Below are 12345 nucleotides of genomic sequence, written 5' to 3' on the forward strand. Positions count from 1 at the left end.
TTACATTGGCGAAATCCTTATGAAAGTGTGTGTTTTGTGAATTTTAAAGGCAGAAAATGTGTATTTTTCTCACAAGCCACTGATTCGAGTAGAAAATGTATAGTGGGAACAGTGAAATCACAGGAGACAGACGTTTTCTCCTCTAACCAGTCTACTGCCGAATTCTTGAGTAGCTTCAAATGTGAAGTATGCCCTCCTGATCAATTTTTACCCGAGATACCTGCCAAGGAAATTTTGTGAAATATATGTAATATCGCTTCATGTTTGTGAAAAGTACATGCATTTCTATTTTTCTAAGTTCCTTCCACATTATGGTTGTGGTCACTGTATTCTGAAGTTTTACATGAACCCTGCGGGTTTGTCCACCGTCCATAAATTGTCACACCCTTTCTCTGATTTTTGATACCCTTTCAGAGCCACGGATTATGATGTTAATTACTTTATTTACTGCTGTACATCGTATACAGTGTCAAAAACACCAAAAATGCATCTGTGTTTTTAAATTGGAAATAGCGGGAACTGAATTTTTACTCACTGTAATATTTAGTAAAATGCTCGAATAGCTGAAACTGGAACAAGGTAAAGCAATTCTTTCACGCGCAGTTAGTGTGTGGCTTCTTTTACTTTGGGTTCTTATCTTTTACGGAGATGGCGGCAGTCTAATCGCGTGGAAGAGAAGGCCGAGGACCTAGAAACGACCTGATAAAGGAGCTCAGTTGTTTATGTTCCTATTGTAGAATGAAGAGCAAAAGTATCGAAAGTAGAGTTGGGAGGCCCGGACCCACTATCTGGGTAACCACTGACTCCGTTTACGTTCATTGTATGTAAATGTATTTTATGTTCAGGGAAGTTTGACCATAAACTAAATCTGGCTCGTGCTTAATGAGCCATGCTAATTTACAAGCTTTGGGGGCGGCCTCCTCATGGTTTAGGGCCACTGTAGCACTGGTTCAGAGCCTCATAACTGTACATGTGAACAAACTCCCTTCTTAGCCTCTCTCGGTATGAAACGTGTTTCTAAAGCTGTGTTGTCCTGGACACTTTCTGTGCTGTATCTCTTCCCACCACACAGCGTGTAAACAAACGTTGACCTGTGCCAGTCACCTCTGCACTGTTGACTGGGGAAAGGGACGTTACTCAGGACCCCAAATTCACCCCTGTGTTGTATTGTGCAAATCTACCTGGATCCAGCCCTCCTGTACCTATGATGTATGGGGTCTGTGCTAAGAAGGGTGCAGAGTAGAAGGACATTTTAGGCTCTTATTATGAGTCACCTGTAAAATCGCACCTCTGCGCAAACACTTGAGTGCACCCGGGCCACAGAGTTATGTGTTTTGTGGCCTTGATTGAGCCCAGTAATTACCAGGTACGGTAAAGTCTCCACCCTGCATGAAAAATCTGGCAATTCAAACCTGTCGGAATTTAACGTTACAAAAAGACCTGGTAATTACTCCACTAAGCACCAAAATCTGCATGTTATTACCTAGTACTGGGGAACAACTTGTACTGTGGTATTTATTGTAATAAATACATTGTGACTCCTGTGAGGCCTGATTGTAGCTATCCATTGTGATAAATATTACATCCTCCTCCGTGCCACTTGTAGTGAGGGCCTTAGTGTAAGAAGAGTTCAGTGAAGTTCAGTTTGAAAGGAATGACAGAACTGCTCCAGTTCTATGCAGCATGCAACATGAAGAATGTTGGTGGTCTGATGAATATGGGGGCAGTGGCACAATGAAAGAATGCGTGATAAATACTTAGCATGACCGTAGTGCACGTGCGTGGTGCAAGTGTGGCGGTATTCTCTTATTTTGACGATCATCCAACATAAGAAAAATCAGCCTAGTGAAGTCAGGCTGACAAAAGTGCATGTTAGAGTATTGCAAAAATGTGAAAATACCTTATACATACAATGTTGTTGTGGGAAAGGCATGTTCATCTGAAGAAAGAGGCAAGGCAACAGACATATAGAATGAGGAAAATGTAAATTGATAGGGTGCATAGTATAAAAGAAAAAAGTAAAGCAGATGTGCATCCCACCCCCACCCCCCCTCTCAACCCGCCAGACGGATTTCCACTCAGGTTACCAGCACCTAATTCTAAGGGCCCAGGGACTAGATTTGGCACCACTTAGCAAGACAGGACTTTTAGCAGAAGAGCCCAGGCACTGGCAGATGAAGTCTTTGATGCCCCTGAGACTTCTCAACAAGAGGCAAGCTCTGTCCAAGCCCTTGGAGAACCTTGGAAAGCTGGCTGTAGAAAGCAAAGTCAAGTCCTTTCACTCCCAGAGCAGAAGCAGCAACAACAGGCCAGCACAGCAAAACCAGTAACAAATAAAGGGACAGAGAGAGTTGAAGGTCCAGTGTATAGTCTCCCACAGTAACTGTAAACAAAATGAATACACTGTTCCTGGCGAGAAAAGGGAAACCCTAAGGTTTACGAGCAAGAGCCTTCACACATCCATTTGGATGTCATGCTTCATCATTGGGGTGCTCCTCGTCAGACCGGTGCTGCAATGTCTGACGGGCTCCCCGTAAGGGGGCTCTTTGCCGGAGATCTTTTTTAAGGAACTGCCGTGACGGACTACAGGCAGGTCGTATTTCAAAAGCAGGAGAGAGTTTAAAATTGGTTCTATACCCCAAAGTGGGGAATGATTCATGAGGACACGCTGGGGTAGGTGTGGAAGACGGGAGTGTCCCAAGATTCTTAGGGACAACTTTATGCATGTGCCTCCTTTGGAGCCCTTCCTACAACAGGCGATGGGCAACCTTATTGTGTTAATGTGACTGGACGGACAGTACGCTTCATTGTAAGTGACTGCGACGTTTGGCTTGGTTTATTAGATTTTGGATAAACTATTTTATAATGTTTTGATTTTTGTGACACAGGAGAAGTATCCATATATGATGTATTGTCCTGATAAGCGTCAGTAGATCTTTCAGACCGAGAGACTCGAAACATGTAGACCTATATACAGGTGGCTTAGAGATAATTTCTTGCCCCCATTATTTCTGGAAAGTGTTTGAGCATTACCTCATTTTACCACTTTCATTGCGTTTTTTAACCTTGGTCTTATCCCCTCTTTACCCATTAAATGTGAATTTTTCCTTTGGGGTATAGAACCAATTTTAAACTCTCTCCTGCTTTTGAAATACGGCCTGCCTGTAGTCCGTCACGGCAGTTCCTTAAAAAAGATCTCCGGCAAAGAGCCCCCTTACGGGGAGCCTGTCAGACATTGCAGCGCCGGTCTGACGAGGAGCACCCCAATGACGAAGCATGACATCCAATTGCATGTGTGAGGGCTCTTGCTCCTAAACCTTAGGGTTTCCCTTTTCTCGCCAGGGACAGTGTATTCATTTTGGTTACAGCACAGCAAAACAACACACAGAGCGACAGGTCCTCCTCAAGCATCCAGCTCTTCTCCCTGGCAGGATGTCATCAGTCCGAGAGTTTTCTAAAGTTGTGGGGTCAGCAGTCCAATACTTACACTAATTTCTGCCTTTGAAGTAGGCAATCGTCAAAGGAAAGTCTTTGTAGTGCACAAGTCCCTGCCTCTCCCTGTCCTGGCCACAGACACACTCTAACAGGGTTGGAGACTGCTTTGCGTAAGGACAGGCGCAGCCCTATTCAGGTGTGTCAGCTCCTCCCTCCACTCTAGTCCCGGAAGACTCATCAGGATATGCAAGACACACCTCAGCTTCCTTTGTATGACTATCTAGAGAGAATTCACAAATTCACAAACAGCCTGTTAGAAATGAGGTCTTTGGTTGGCAGTCAGGTTACCCCCTGTCCAAGCAAGGGGCCTTACTCAAGTCAGGGCAGAAGAGAAACACACCCAGTTAACCCCCGCTCACCCCCTTGGTAGATTGGCACAAACAGAAAGGCTTAACCCAGGAGCAATGCGTAAAGTATTTGTACCATCACACACAGTAATACAGTGAAACACTACAAATTGGACACCTCACAGGTTTAGAAAAATAGTAAATATTACTCTAAGTAAACAAGACCAACTACACTAAAAGTCCACAATACACTATTATAAATATGAGTTTAGCAAGTATAAACATAAAAATAGTGCCTAGATGCACCAGTGCTGTAATTTGATGTTAAGCGGTGTCGTGACGGAGTTGTTTCCCACAATGCGACGCCAGGGCTTTTACAGAGCCACATGGACCCCCAGGTACAATACCTTAGCCAAAATGCGGAAAATAGGCCGGTGCACGGAGTCTGGGAGCGAGGCAGCGTCATTTCCGGTGCTGCGAGGCGACGGAATGGAGGCATCTCAAAGAGGTGACTGGGCCTTGCTGTGGAGCAGTGAAGGTGAGGTGGCGTCGGTTTCGAGGAGTCGGTCCCTGGGCACCTCTGGCAAAGTCAAAGTCTGTCGAAATCATGATGCTGCAGGACGACCTCATGGGGTTGCGATCACATCACAGGTTCACAGGGGCTGCGACGAGTCGGGTGTCACGAACGTCGGTGCTACGACACTCCAATCTTGCGAGTTCTTGAGACGTCTGCGGCATTGGTGATGCTGGGCCTGCAATGCCGGTGGGGTTGTCGCATTTCTGCGAGGTCCATGGCTTCAGGTGCAGGCTGCGTCACGGGTTCCTTGCAAAGTCGCCTGGCATCGTCTGGTGTCATTTCACATAATTTTACCAGATAATCAATCTCTGGGGCCCAGGAACTGGAATGGCACCATCTGACAAGCTAGAGTCCACAGCATGTAGGCTGAGAGACTGGTTGGTGAAGCCTTTGCTGTCCCTGAGGCTCCAAAAACAGGAGGCACGCTCAGTCCAAGCCCTTGGAGTTTCTTTGGGGTTTCTTCTCAAGCAGGAATATACCCAAAAAGTCCAGTCTTTGTTCCCTTTCACAGGCAGAAATTTCAACTGCAGGACAGCCCAACAAAGCACAGTCACAGGCAGGGCAGCATTTCTCCATAGCTCTTCAGCTGTTCTCCTTGGCAGAGGTTCTTCTTGGTTCCAGAAGCAAATTTTGGAGAAATCTCAAGTCTGGGGTTTTGGGTCCACTACTTATACTCCTTTCTGCCTTTGAAGTTGCCCAACTTAAAAGGAAAGTCTCTGTTGTTCACAGGATCCTGCCTTGCCAAGGCAAGGCCCCAGACACACACCAGGGGTTTGGAGACTGCATTGTGTGAGGGCAGGCATAACCCATTCAGGTGTAAGCGACTGCTCCTCCCTCCACTCTAGCTCAGATTGCTCATCAGGATAGGCAGGCTGCACCCCAGCTCCCTTTGTGTCACTGTCAGGGGGAGAATCACAAACAGCCCAATTATCAGTCTGACCCAGACAGGGAATCCACAAACAAGCAGAGTCACAGAATGGTTTAAGCAAGAAAATGCCTACTTGCTAAAAGTGGCATTTTCAAACTAACCACCTAAAAATTAACTTCACTAAAATATGTATTTTTAAATTGTACATTCAGAGACCCCAAACTCCACATCTCTATCTGCTTTCAAAGGGAAACGGCACTTTAAGAATATTTAAAGGCAGCCCCCATATTAACCTATGAGAGAGATAGGCCTTGCAACACTGAAAACCAAATTTGGCAGTATTTCACTGTTGGGACATGTAAAACACATCAGTACATTTCCCACCTTTAACCTTCCCTGCCCCCTGCCCATGGGGCTGCCTAGGGCTGATCTTAGGGATGCCATACATGTTTAACAAGCATTTGCAATGCAATGGGTCTCACATTTGCTCAAGTTAGAGCTATTAGCATTGTGAACTCCTATTCAGACTTTTCTTGCCACATAAATTGAAAATTAAAAGTAAAACAGTTTCACATAAGCTAGCTGATTCACAGTGCCACTGCTGCCATTAGCATCAGCGTGAAGAGTCACACAAAAAGAAAAAGCAGTTCGCTCACAGTCAAACGTATTGGCAAGAGTGCAATTAGCCACGTAACAGGGGCGATCCCAAAGGAGGAACAAAAGTAAACCATTTACCAGTGTCATCAAAGGATTTTTGAAAGGCAAGCCCATGAACTAGTGGTAGTGATGGGCGTGATTAAAAACCCAGATACATACCAACACATCAGAAAAGCAGCAATTGCGTGCTGCTATGTTTGACCTAAAAAGGGAAAGTGGGTACACATGCCAAGTCGAATTGGCAGTTTAAAACTGCACAAACAGACACTGCAGTGGCAGGTCTAAGCCATGTTTACAGAGCTACTCTTGTGGGTGGCACAACCAGTGTTGCAGGCCCACAAGGAGCATTTGATTTACAGTCCCTAGGCATCTCTAGTGCATTTTACTAGTAAATCAAAAATGGCAATCATGGAAAAGCAAATTACACATGTAATTTCACATAAGGAGCACTTGCACTTTAGCACTGGTCAGCAGTGGTAAAGTCCCCAGAGTAACAAAAACAGCAAAAACAGAGTCCAGCACACAGCAACAACCTGGGAAGTAGAGGCAAAAAGTTAGGGGAGACCACACCAAGGATGCCAGATCTAACACAGCCCAACTGTCAGTCTGACCCAGACGTGTAGTCACCAGCCTGGCAGAGGCACAGAATGGTTAAGCAAGAAAATGCCCACTTTCTAAAACTTCACCTAAAGATGTATTTTTAAATTGAGTTCAGAGGCCCCAAACTCCATATCTCTGTTCCAAATTGGAAATTACATTTAAAAGAGATTCCAAGGCAATCCCATGTTAATCTATGGGAGATATAGGCCTTACAATATTTAAAACCGAATTTAGCAAGATTTCACTATCAGGACATGTAAAACACACCAGTACATGACCTACGTTTTAAATACATTGCACCCTGCCCATGGGACTGACTTGGGCCTTCCTTAAGGATGACTTACATGTCAGAAAAGGGAAGGTTTGGGGGTGGTCGAATTGGCAGTGCAAAACAGCCCACACAGACACTGCAATGGCAAGTCTGGGACATGTTTACCGGGCTACTCATGTGGGTGGCACAATCAGTGCTGCAGGCCCACTGGTAGCATTTGATTTACAGGCCCTGGGCACCCTGGGCACACATAGTGCTCTTTACTAGGGATTTACTAGTAAATCAGATATGCCAATCATAGGGAAACCAATCACCAATCCAATTTAGACAGAGAGCACTTGCACTTTAGCACTGGTCAGGAGTGGTAAAGTGATCAGAGTCCAAAAGCCAGCAAAAAAGAAATTCAGCACAGGATCAAAAACAGGAGGTTAGAAGCATATCGAACAGGGGTAACCACTCCAAGAGCCGACAGGTCTAACAGTTGATCAGAAGCGTTTAAAGAGAAGAACCACCTTTATCATAACACCAAAGGAAAAAACTACAAACATAATAGCCAATAAACACACCCTTCAAATGTCTGTATATTCTGCCTCCCTCTCAGGCACTTCCTCTTTCTTTCCTGCTATGCAACAAATACATGTTTTCCATTATTTTCTTCCTTGTTTCTCTTCATAAGTAGCCGAGCTGGTGTAGTGGTCAATTGCATTTTTTTCACATTCATTAGACGTGCCAATTTCATTTCAACCGGAGAGATTTCTCACCGCTCACGACAACTGCTATTTGGGGCCGCAAGAGTGCAGTGAGGCTTTTTCGCCCGCAGAGGGCATTGTGTTGTAACGTCTCTCGGGAATCTGGCGCCTCCTTTAAAGGAGATCCGGATACTCTTCCCGGCAACTACGCCTTCCCTGAATGCCTCGGAAGCCCAAAACGCACCGCTTTGGGGCTGTATAATACATTTTGTAACAGCGACACGCCCTCAAGGGTCTGTATCCTTAAAGCCTCTTTTGTGGCAAACTTCTTCATCTGTGCAGTTGCGCTTCGCACATGTGACCACTAAAGGGGCCAGGTCCAGGGGTATAGTGGTGTTCCCACAGAAATAAAGGGAGTTGGCCACTGGGATTACCCCAGACTATTTGTGCTTTGCCACATTGACAATTGTTTGGTTTAACCAGCCTCTAATTCTGTGCTCATCATAGCCTGTTAACTGTACTAATAAGTGCCTTGGCTTACCCATCCTGTAAACCAGGGCTCTGCGCAGCCTTTTACCTGAATTGTCATTGTTTCCTTGTGGACCCTGGGCCCATTTTTTGGCAGGTTGTTCCGACATAGTGGGATTCTGCTACCACTACCCTCTCTGCTCTAGACAAGTCCTATTGGGGCTGACATGCAGGATCAAGATTATATGGAAGAGTAATCCATTTTGATTCTTCCCATAGATTCCGAATTTTGTGAGACCATAGATGCTTCTATTCATCACGCCGTAGCCTCGGCCATTGAGCCCCTGGAACAATGCTTTCTATAGTAGGCGTATACATGCCCTGTTCTTCTTAATCTTCCCCTGGGCATACACCAACCCGCACAGTGGCCCTCCATATGCAGTTTTGAAGCAGAGATGGATATATTCGCCATCAACAGGATCAAACAAGCGTCTTTGGAACGGCCCAATCCTCAGTCACTCACTAAAACCCTGGACGTGTTGGACGTCCACAGGGACTCCACTTAAGAAGCGGGCCCATCGCAGCCTTTCAGATGCTCCCCGGGTTCCAAAGAATCCTCCCAAGGCAGACAAAAGCCCTCCGACATGGTGGACCCGGATGAGTTTGCCCATCCTGGGTCCTCCAAGTGGTTCCCCTCTGACAAAGTTGGTTCTTACGTGGCTAACAGTCTCAGGAGACCCCTTGAGAAAGACATCCGGGTTAAGTTAAGGGCAGAATGCCCTCACCCCTCCTTGCCAGGTCTCCTCTACTCCAAAAGCTGGCCCTAAAAAGGCTACCTTCTTGCAGAAGTTTGTCCGTGATCCTAAAAAGGGATTGACAGATCCTGGAAAGCATGTCAGGACAGGTTATTAGTGTCACTAGACCCCTTACAAAATTGTAGGATCTTGCAGAGCAGGCAAAGTCTTCAGGTACCCCTTTGTCCCCAGAAACGTTTTCCGGTGGGTCCAGCAGGCTATTATATTCCCGAGAAATGCTAATTGTGCTCTCTCGGAGAGGTGCAGGTCACTGCTCATTAAAGTAAACCCTAAACTAGGGGATCTAGCTTTGACACAGACTGGGCCGGTAGTGCAAGGGAGTGTCTTCGGGGATCCCTTCATGAAGGAGTTGTGGCCTCCTTTACATTGCTCAATAAGGCCCAGTCCTCGATTAAGAAGGTTTTTCAGCACGCCTTTTTATGGGGGCCAGTCGCGGTACACGGCGCTCTGCTGGCTGTATTTAATGCAAGACCCCACCAGAGGACAAGTCTTCCACAAAGGCTCAGAACAGCAACGCTCCAGTAACTTCTTCCCCATGAGAAGGGGCCAGCGAGGGAGCTGCTATCCCTAGGGTTCCCAACCCGATAAGTGTTCTTTTGGATTCTTCCTTGCCCATGGGGGGGGGGGGGGGGGGGGGGAGGAAGGTTGGCACAATTTTTACACTATTGGGTTTCCCTCACCCCAGCCACTTGCGTTCTCCAAACAGTCCATGGTTTCCAAATAGAGTTCTAAGCCTCCCCAGTTCAACCTTCACATCCACGCTCCCTGAACTTTACACACGAGCAAGCCGCCTTGTTTGTCAAAGAAGTCCAGGACTTACTCACCAAAAAGGCCATAACCCCGTCCACGCTACACCTGCATTTTATTTGTGGTGGAGAAAAGAGATGGCGGTCAATGTCCCGTCATCAGTCTGAGGGAGTTCAATGACTGTTTAATTTACCGCCATTTCAAGATGGAAAGCATTCATCCTCTTCAGGATCTGTTGCGCCCGACAATTGGATGGTGCGTCTTGATCTTCAGGATGCATACCTGACGATCCCAATTTTTCTTCCACATCGACGCGATTTCCATCCTGGAGAGTCTGGGCTTCCTTATCAACACCCGGAAGTCCCTGTTAACTTGTTCCCAACAAACCACCTTCCTTTGCTTTATCAATTCCGTAACGAAGACTCTCAGCGTACCTTAACTGAAACTTTTTAGGATTCGCAAGGAACTGAGAATGATGATTTCCAAAGAATCAACTTCTTTACGCCAGCCAGCTCGGATAGTGGGACTTCTGTCATCCTCTTGCCAGGCAGTATTCCCAGGCCCTCTGCACTACAGGGCTCTACAAAAGCTCAAGGCCTTTCACCTATGCAAGGACCTTCAATAGTCAGAACAGGTTCCTCTGACAGAAGAGGTAAAGACCGAAATGCTTTGGTGGTTGTCCCACATGGAGGCATGGAACTGTCATGCCATTTTCGGCTCCGATCCTGACCTCATCATAGAGTTGGAGTGCATGCTGCAGCATCTCCTTCAATGGAGGCATATGGGCAACGGATGAACAATTCCTCCAAATTAATTGTCTGAAGCTAACGGCGGGTCATATGCGATTCAATGCTGGACCAAACACAGAGTGAATTATTGTGTTGTTGAAAATGGATAATCTGTCAGTGATTCGCTACATCAATATTTTGGGCTATTTCTGTTCCAAAATTCTGCTACACCTGACCTTGACATTTTGGACATATTGCCTGAACAGCAATATATCAGTCACGGCGGAATACTTCCCAGGGGCCCCCAAACCAATAGCTCAAGAGACTGGCCGGACACAAGTCTGTGGCAGTTAGATCTTCAAGTTTTTTCCATGCTCCATTCTCGATTGGGTCCCGTTGCAGTGGATCTCTTCACCACTCGTCTGGATTACCAGATTCCCTGATACTTCAGTTGGAAACCAGATCCTGAAGCTGTGATGGCAGATGCATTTCTTCAGGACTGGTCAAAGGAAAAGGGTTATGCCTTCCCTCCGTTAGCTATGATCATGTGATTAGTGACCAAGGTTCGGAGGCAGTGAGCACAAGTGGTCGTTATCACACCGGTTTGGAGATCTCAAGTTTGGTTTCCAGTTTCTTGGGGTTTTCCAATCCTTCTTCCCCATGCTCCAGCTATTCTTCGGGATCCCCTAGGTCACAACTACCCACTAGTCCTCCAAGGCCGTCTTGCTCTCGTGGCTTGGAGGATTACCAGTGGAGATGGAAAGTCCTAGGACTTTCACAAAACGCTGAAAGATTCCTGGCAGCATCGTGGGCAGAAGGGACCTCTAAACGATATAAATCTGCATAGTCAAAGAGAGGGTGTGTTGGTGTATTCAACACAAAGAGGATCGGAGGTTGGGTGCGATGATGTCTCCATCCTGAACGATCTGGCCTCTTTGGCTTCCCAGGGTAGGGCTTATCGCATGGTTAACTCTTATGGATCGGCTAGCTCGGAGGGACATCTCCCAATTCAGGGTCTTTCTGTGGGGGAGCACCCGCAGGTGGGTACATTTTTAAGGGATACGCACCGAGCCCTGCCATCAGAACCCAAATCTTCCAATGTGTGGGATTTGAACATTGTTCTGCATCTTTTCCAGTAATGGCAACAAAATGAATACCTCTCCTGTAAGGAGTTGTCAGCAAAATTGGCAATGTTGTTGTGTCGTAGAGTCTCGGATGTGAGAGCTCTTGATGTTTCAAATCGGACTTTTACCCATCGGGGAGTATACTTCTTTGTCTCTAGGAGAACTGAAAACAATTCCAGAGTGATATCATATCCAACCTTCAATAAGGTCCTCAAGCTGTGCTTAGTTTGTTGCCTTAAGGCATATGAGAATGTGACAGAGGACATCTGTCCTCCTGAGGAGCAACAACTTCCGATTTCCAATGCAAACACATTGCCTGTCTTTGTATTTCTAGGTTTTTATCCCTATGTATTAAATATTATCTACGATTTTCTAGAAAAACGTTTTTGTGTATTTCTCAGAAAACCCCCAAAAATAGATGTATCACTCTTTGTTTTGTGTGTATGGTAATCACATGAATGATCTTTATAAAAGTAAATCATATATGCAAAATAATTTGTGGCTGCCAGTTCTTGCTTTTGCAGTACAGCACTGCCGCTACATGAACCTTATCTAAAACTTTGATTGCTGTTGATTAATTCTTTCAGAGTACCTTGTCTGCACTTTGAGCCTTCAAACAATGTCATCCCTTGTTAAAATTATGCTTGATTTATCCTGCTATGAGCCTTGTTTGTTTGCTGTTCCTTCAATACTCGCCTTAAGTCCAGGAGATTGGTCCCGCAAGTCGCTGTACTGTACTTGTTTACCACCTTTTGTTTTTCCTCCATAGGATAACTTTGCAGCTTCCAGAAATTTCACTGTCGTCTTTTCAAAACTGTAAAGATTTTCTTTGCAAAACGTACTTACCTGATCAAACTGATTCTGTTGCCAAAGCATATTTAAATTGTAAATTGGTGTGCATCTCCTTCTTGAGTCATGTGTCATTTATTGACTGTGTGTATTTGCAGATGTCTCCCCCTCCTCTCTCATAAGCCTAAGGCTGTTAGTCCGCAAACCCACCCTAAAAAGAGTACCTTGGG

General features: G+C 45.8%; 1 protein-coding gene across 4 annotated transcripts in view; it reads left to right on the top strand.

The window, feature by feature from the left end:
• The window catches only part of NT5C2 (5'-nucleotidase, cytosolic II), a 338739-nt gene that overhangs the window by 59103 nt on the left and 267291 nt on the right, over nt 1–12345 (top strand). The gene's annotated exons all lie outside the window — the stretch shown is intronic.

Source organism: Pleurodeles waltl, chromosome 6, assembly GCF_031143425.1.
Source record: "Pleurodeles waltl isolate 20211129_DDA chromosome 6, aPleWal1.hap1.20221129, whole genome shotgun sequence".
NCBI lineage: Eukaryota > Metazoa > Chordata > Amphibia > Caudata > Salamandridae > Pleurodeles > Pleurodeles waltl.